Consider the following 7,478-nt stretch of genomic DNA (forward strand, 5'->3'; position numbering starts at 1 on the left):
ACTCCAATATTCTTGCCTGGAGAATCCCATGGGCAGAGGAGGGTGGCGGGCTACAGTCCATGGGGTCACAAAGAGTCGGACACGACTGAGCGACTTTACTCACTCACTTATTTATTTACTCACTGACAGAGACTCAAGGTAGATTTGTGTTCTTTGGGGGGTGGCACAGGGCTGGGGGGTGACTGCTTGTGGGCACGAGGCTTCCCTCTAGATGAGAAAAATATTTGGGAACTGGGTGGGGGGTTTGCTGCACAACTCTGGGAATGTACTTGGTGACACCAATGGTCAATTTTGTGTCATGTGTATTTTATCATACAATTGTTGAAAAAGGTGTGAGCTGAAATAAAGCATGAATACATGAAAAGGGAAATACATGAAAAAGTCATTCCTTTCTTTCATTAACAGACAGCTAGTGAATATATCGGGGAAGGCAATGGCAAGCCACTCCAGTACTCTTGCCTGGAAAATCCCATGGATGGAGGAGCCTGGTAGGTTGTGGTCTGTGGGGTCGCTAAGGGTCGGACAGGACTAAGCGACTTCACTTTCACTTTCACGTGAAAAGGGAAGTCAAATCTACATGTCAGTTTCCATGGGGAGGGAGCAGTAACCCGAGATGTGAGCTGGGGTGTGGCTGCTGTTTCAGCATCTCATCCTGAGGGGAGGGGCTTGGGTTTGGAAAGAAGGACCCTCGGGATCCCCCCAGCACTGCCCCCAATGCCCAGCTGCCTGTTTCCAACTGGAGGGCTGCCTGGCCTGGGGACACTTTTGGTCTGCACAGTCCTTCCTGTGGTGAAGGTAAGGGGTTCGCTGGATCAAATACAAGGTACACCTTTGCTGGCCACCCTCTGACCGCTCCCAGTCACCTGCTGCCCTGCCTCCCAATGCCCAGAGCTGCCCTCTCTCCTCTTTGTCCTGCCACCAATAACATGGTGAGGGCAGCCTCACTTTCGGCCTCTTTCTGTTTCCCCTGCCTCTCAAGTTGGCTTCAGCCTGAGACCTGAGGCTGTTCGCTTTGCCGGGAACGCTCCCCCATGCCCTCCTATCATGCAGGTCTCATTCAAATGTCACCTCCTCCGAGAGGCCCTCCGGGACCACCTGGAGTGGTCCATCCCCACCTTGACCCCAGTCACTGTGATCATCACTTCTCATGACCCTCCTTTTATGGGTGGCTGCACTCACCTGTTCACCCCTCTCTTCTGCTTCTGGATTGAGAGATCATGACTGTTTGTGGGAGTCTTGGAGTCTCTGAGACTCTCGGAGAGGGACCAAGTGTCTAGGGGCTGTGGTGCCTGGGGTGCCGCCCAAGACCTTCTCTGGGGACCTCGAGCCCAGGCACCGTTAACACCACTTCTGGTTCACAGAGCCCTTCCCCAAATTCCCCTCTGTGGATTTTGTTACACCCTGCACAGCTGTGCTTAGTAACGCTTCTGTGTTCCATCATATCTAAATGTCATTGGTGGAAAAGACCCTGGTTCATTTATAAGCTGCTAGAAAGAGCAGCTGTTACTCTTTCTATTGAAGCTCCAATACTTTGGCCACCTGATGCAAAGAGCCAACTCATTGGAGAAGATCCTGATGCTGGGAAAGATTGAGGGCAGGAGGAGAAGGGGATGACAGAGGATGAGATGGTTGGACGGCATCATTGACTCAATGGACATGAGTCTGAGCAGACTTCGGGAGATGGTGAAGGACAGGGAAGCCTGGCGTGCTGCAGTCTTTGGGGTCGCAAAGAGTTGGACAGGACAGAGTGACTGAACAACAAGAAAAAGTAAAATGCAGTGGGCTGTACTTTGACCCCTCATCAATTTTAAGACACATCCCTAATTTCATGTGAAAAACTGTTCACTGAGTACTCAGTGGAATTCGGTCATCACACTAGCAGACTCTGGTACTGCATCTGTGGCTTGGCTGGTTCCTCCCCTCCAGGTGTGGTCCCAGCCCACCGGGCAGGGACATTTATTCCCAATTCACAGATGAAGCAGTTCAGTAACTAGTTGGGGTCCCAGCATCAAGGGAAAGAAGAGCAGATGTAAACAGGGGCCTGGCTAGGGAACTCACATTTCCAGCAGCCCCCACGTGGCTCCTCAAACCCCGGGGCCACTCGGGAGGCGGACAGGAAGGTTCAGAGAGCAGAACTGAGTTGCTTGGCACAACAGGGCCTTAACCCCAAGGGCTTCTGGATGAAGACTGGAAGAAGAGGGCAGCTGGAGGCCACAGTGGGGGCTGGGCCCCGCGAAGGGTAGACTCCAGGCTGGCAGGACAGCCAGGCTGCACAATGGCAGAGGATTGCATCAGGGTCCATGCTGCTGTGGCACGGGGTTCCCGGGGCATCGCTGGGGTGATGCAACCCTGGCTGGCAGCCACCTCCCCTGGCCACAGTTGTGACGAGGGTGGGCTCCCAGAGCTCACATTCCATGACCCCCTGGACAGTACCCAGACAGCTCTCAGCCCTGGCTGCTCCGCAGAGACCCCTGGAGGCTTCATTCTTTCTGGAACCCTGGTTTGCTGCACTCGGTCACCACCCGTTTTCCCTCTATTTACTCACTTTTCCCCCTGGACTCCTGCCCCACGCAGAGCACACGTCTTATGTAACCCCAACCTGCTGAGTCCTGGACCCGATTGTGAAATAGGTCTGAGAGTAAAGGCCATGGTGCCATCCTCTCAGGGGCCACCTGTGCCCTCTGTGGGCTCGGTCAGTACTTCTCGCTCAGTGCCCCTGCGTCTCTGCTCAGGAATCGCTTGTTCATGTCTCGTGGGTCAGCACTAAGCAAACAGCCAGGAGATCTTGAGGCCTCTGGGCGGCCTCTGTCTGCTGAGTATGCCCTCTCTCCCTCTTTTTCTCGTGGGCTTCACCCTGTGCTCATTCAAGGTCCGTGTGTTGCTCTCCGCAGTCAGCTTGGCGGTCTCTGCTGCGCCACCTCTGGGTCTTCCAATGGTTGATCGTAAGATGCTTATCTCGCCCCTCTGAAACCAACGCTGGATGGAGAGAGATTCAAACACCATGGACTGGGAATTCCCTGGCACTCCAGGGGTTGGGACTCCAAGTTTTCACTGCCGGGGGATGCAGGTTCGATCCCTGGTCCGGGAACTAGAATGCCACAAGCCTTGCAGCAAGGCCAAAAAAACCGACCAAAAATAAAAAAGAGACCAAAAATAAAAAAGAGACCAACATCATGGACCCCAGGATGAAGGCCTGATTGAGGGACACCTGGGCATGGAGCTTGTTGAAGTCCCAGGGAATTGAAGCACTGCACCCCTGGTCTGGCCTAGAACTAGGGGCCAGGTCTGTACAGGACAGTCCTGGTTGTCATCCAAACTGAGCAGTTGTTCTCCCAAAGGCCGCTTCCTGGGCCGGGAGGAAGAGGGGACTCCAGAGTCCCCTCCAGACTCCAGATGAGACTCCACAGGGAAAAGAAGGCCCAGACCAGACACCAGCGAGGGGCCCAAGTCCACTTGTGGCATTTCCCCCATTGGTTTATTCGCTCAACAAACATTTAATAACCCCAGACCAGGGCATTGAACAAAATAGGCCAAATCTATGCTCTAGTGGAGAGGAAAGACAGTTAACAAAATTCAAGCTGAGTGTATAAATTGACTAAACAATAGGTCAGGTGGGAGTAAGGCGAAATTAAAGGTGGGAAAGGGCCTGGGTGTGTTTGTGGGGAAGGAGGGCTGTTTGCAATTTCAGGGGGGTGGTCAGAGAGGCACCGCTTTGAAGGTGACACTGGAGACAGGTCTGGGGACCCGCGTCTGTCCTGGCGCAGGAGCTATGGTCTGGGAGGGCTGGGTCAGCGTGGCTGGAGTGAAGGGGACAGGGGACAGAAGAGGGGGCATGGTGGGGCACAGATCCAGGCCATAGAAAGGACTGGGTTTTTACCCCATCCACAAGGCCATGGGGCCCACGTGAGGGCTTTGAGACCAGAGGAACCTGGTCTGATGAAGCTTTTCATGGGTCATGTGGCTGTCACGTGGGGAAAAGAGAGAGCAGTCAGGAGGCACAGGGGATGGTGGCTTGCAAGGGGATCAGAAGAGCTGGTGAGCTGGGTGGGAGGTAAGAGCAGGATCTCTTCCTAAGCAGTGGGAGTGGCCTGCTGTCCACCCAAGGAGGAGCAGGTGTGGGGTGCTCGGACCCCTGGTTTTCCCATGTGGAGTAGGGTGGCCAGTTGGGTTTTCTAAGATGGGCAAACAAGTCCTTGAACCTCATATAGTTCCTCGGACTGTTGATCGACTCTCGTTACTCACTGAGAGGAGGGGTCTGTTCCCTTCCCTTGTGGCCAGCAGGCTTGAAACAAAAGAAGTGACCTGTGACTTCTGCCCATCTGGGGACTCTTGCATGGCAAGCCACTCCAGTACTCCTGCCTGGAAAATCCCATGGATGGAGGAGCCTGGTAGGCTGCAGTCCATGGGGTTGCTAAGGTTCGGACATGACTGAGCGACTTCACTTTCACTTTTCACTTTCCACTTTCACACATTGGAGAAGGAAATGACAACCCACTCCAGTGTTCTTGCCTGGAGAATCCCAGGGACAGGGGAGCCTGGTGGGCTTCCGTCTATGGGGTCACATAGAGTCGGACACGACTGAAGTGACTTAGCAGCAGCAGCAGCCCTTGGCACCAGCCACAGAGCAAGGAAACCCAGGCCACATGGGTTCTCCAGCAACAGCAAACCTGCCTCACGGGGGAGGAGGACGTGGCCCTGGCCACCACCTGGCTGCAAGTTCAGGTGAGGACCCAGAAACATGAGAGGGCAGGTGGGTGTGGCTGCTGCAGCTCCTTGGGGAGGCAGGGGAGCAGGCGGCTGTGCTGGGGTCCATCTGCTTTGGGGTCCTTTCGTTTCTTTGGATGTCCCCCGGGGTCCTGTCACCCTTTGCTGACTCAGAGAGGGCTGGAGCTGAAGAACCAGCAGGGGCCCAATGTCCGGCTGGGGTGGCAGGCCCAGGGGATGCCTGGGAGCTGGGAGGACTCCAGCTGGGTGCTGGTTAGTCCCCAGAGCCCTGGAGGAAAAGTCCCTCACGGGATCCCAATAAGGAGCATCCACGCTGCCATCCCATAATCACACCCCGTCCCCACACAAGGAGAGCCACACCTTGGGAGCAGGACCCCCAGAGTGAGACCATCTACCCACTAAGTGGCTGAGCTTCAGCAAATCACTGCTCCTCCCTGAGCCTCAGTTTCCTCATCTGGAAAATGGACCTAGGTACATTCCCTCCCATGTGTTTGTAAAGTGCAGAACAGTACTGATAACTGTATCGTCATGATTATCTTTTGCGGGGAGTCACCCAGAGCCCCCTAACACCCCACAATTTGCTCCTATGAGGATGAGGTGTGGCTGGAATCTGGGTCTGGCCTCGGTCCCATCTGAGGGGCAGCTGCAGTGCTGTGGCTTCCTCTCCCTGTGGGTTACGGACTGAGCGTTGGTGTCCCCCCAAAGATCGTATGTGGAAGCGCTAAGTACCTGGCATGACGGTACTTGGAAACGAGAATTATGGGAGGTGATAAGTTGAGATGTGGTCATGAGGGTCGGGCCCTCAGGATGGAATTAGTCTCCCCATAAGAAGATGAAAAGGGACTTCCCTGGTGGTCCAGTGGTTAAGACTCTGTCTCCCAATGCAGGGAATGTGGGTTTGATCCCTGGTCTGGGAAGATCCCTCATGCTGTGGAGCAACTACCCATGTACCGCAACTACTGAGCCTGTGCCTTAGAGCCTGTTCACGACAAAAGATGCCACCGCAATGAGAAGCCCCCACGCACAACAGAGTAGCGCCCGCTAGAGAAAGCCTGAGTGTGACAAAAAATAAACCAGAACTAAAAATAAATTTTAAAAGAGGAAGAAGAGATCAGACTTTCTCTCTGCTGTGTGAACACACAGTCAGAAGGTGCCACCTGCAAGCCGGGAAGCAGGCTCTGACCGGGAACCAAGTCGGCCACCACCTTGATCTTGGACGTCCATTCTCCAGGACTGTGAGAAATCAGTAGCTGCTGTTTGAGCCAACACTGTGGCTTTTGTTATGACAGCCCAAGGCGAGACCAGTGCTGTTTCCCCACTTGTGAAGTGGGAGCTGGAGTGGAGATGCTCTGGCCCCCGGGGTCACCTGTGTAGATGTGTTTTGTAAAGTTGACACTCAGGCACACGGGGATATGAGTGTTTGCTCGCAGGACCCAGTCGTGCTGAGGTCAGCCAGCACCTGGGGCTCCACGGCTGAGCTCTCCTAAGGTCAATGCCCTCACTGACTTCCTTCTGAGGGATTTCTCTGGGTCTGTCACCATGGCAGCAGACTCCCCCATGGGGGTCCACAGCCCCTTCAAGTAAAGCCAGCACAGCGTGGGGTCAAAATCAAGACTTTGACTGAAAATTCAGAATTTTACATGAAAGCCCCAGGTGTTTAAATAGTGACTCACCTAAAACTTAAAGTTTTTTGTGAGCATAATATCACTTGGGGCCTCTCAGGTGGCACTGGTGGTAAAAGAACTGATCTGCCAGTGCAGGAGACCTAAGAAACACGGGTTCAATCCCTGGGTTGGGAAGATCCCCTGGAGAAGGAAATGGCAGCTCACTCCAGTATGCTTGCCTGGAGAAGCCCGTGGACAGAGGAGCCTGGCGGGCTACAGTCCATGCGGTCACCAAGAGTTGGACACAACTGAAGCAACTCAGCAAGTATAATATTCTGTGACATTCCCACCAGAGATGCAGAGTTGGAATTGAACCATGGGGACACTTGAGGCTGCTGGCATTGGGGGCAGTCTACAGGACAGCCAACCTGTGACCTTCACAGAGGCCAAGGTCATGGAGTTCAAAGGAAAACCAAGGCTCAGAGAGAATAAAACCTCAGGACAGCTGAGTGTGATGCTGGGTTGGGTCCTGTCAGTAAAGGATGTTGTGGAAACTAATGCAGAGACTGAGCGGGGTCAGATGTGTCCTGTTATTTCCTGATTTTACAGAGACTTGAAAGTCCTGGTTGGCAGGAAATACACAGAAAAGTGTCCAAGGTTGTTGGTGTGCTCCCAAATAATTTAAGTTAAAAAAAAAAGAAAAAGTCTGGTACCCTACCTGCATCTTCTTTGTAAACATGAGACAATTTCAAAATTTTTAAAATATGGATGTTTATAAAAAGATAAAGATAGGATCAAGCCAAGTATTTCTGTGGGTTTGTTTGATGCCCAGGCCCCTGGTTTTCAGCTCCTGGTAGAAGCAGCTCCTGCTGCTACTACTTCTCCTATGAATTTGTCCCTTAGGACTGAACACAGAGATGCACCACTTATGTGTCTACTATATACTTCATGTGAGACAGAGTTACAGGGAAGTTTTATAAAATGATCTTTGGCTTTAACACAAGAGTAAAACCATTACCCACCAAGAGAGAATCTGGTTTCTTGCAGACCTGGTCCATGGCTGGCTCTGACCCATGGGCTGTGTGCCCAGGGGACCCTATCTTGGCCGTTTCCCCAACTGCACAAGGGCCTAGGACTGGCTCCCCTGAC

This window comes from Moschus berezovskii, chromosome 19 (assembly GCF_049115385.1).
Source record: "Moschus berezovskii isolate FMDL1 chromosome 19, NW_MosBer_1.0, whole genome shotgun sequence".
In the NCBI taxonomy this organism is placed as follows: Eukaryota; Metazoa; Chordata; class Mammalia; order Artiodactyla; family Moschidae; genus Moschus; species Moschus berezovskii.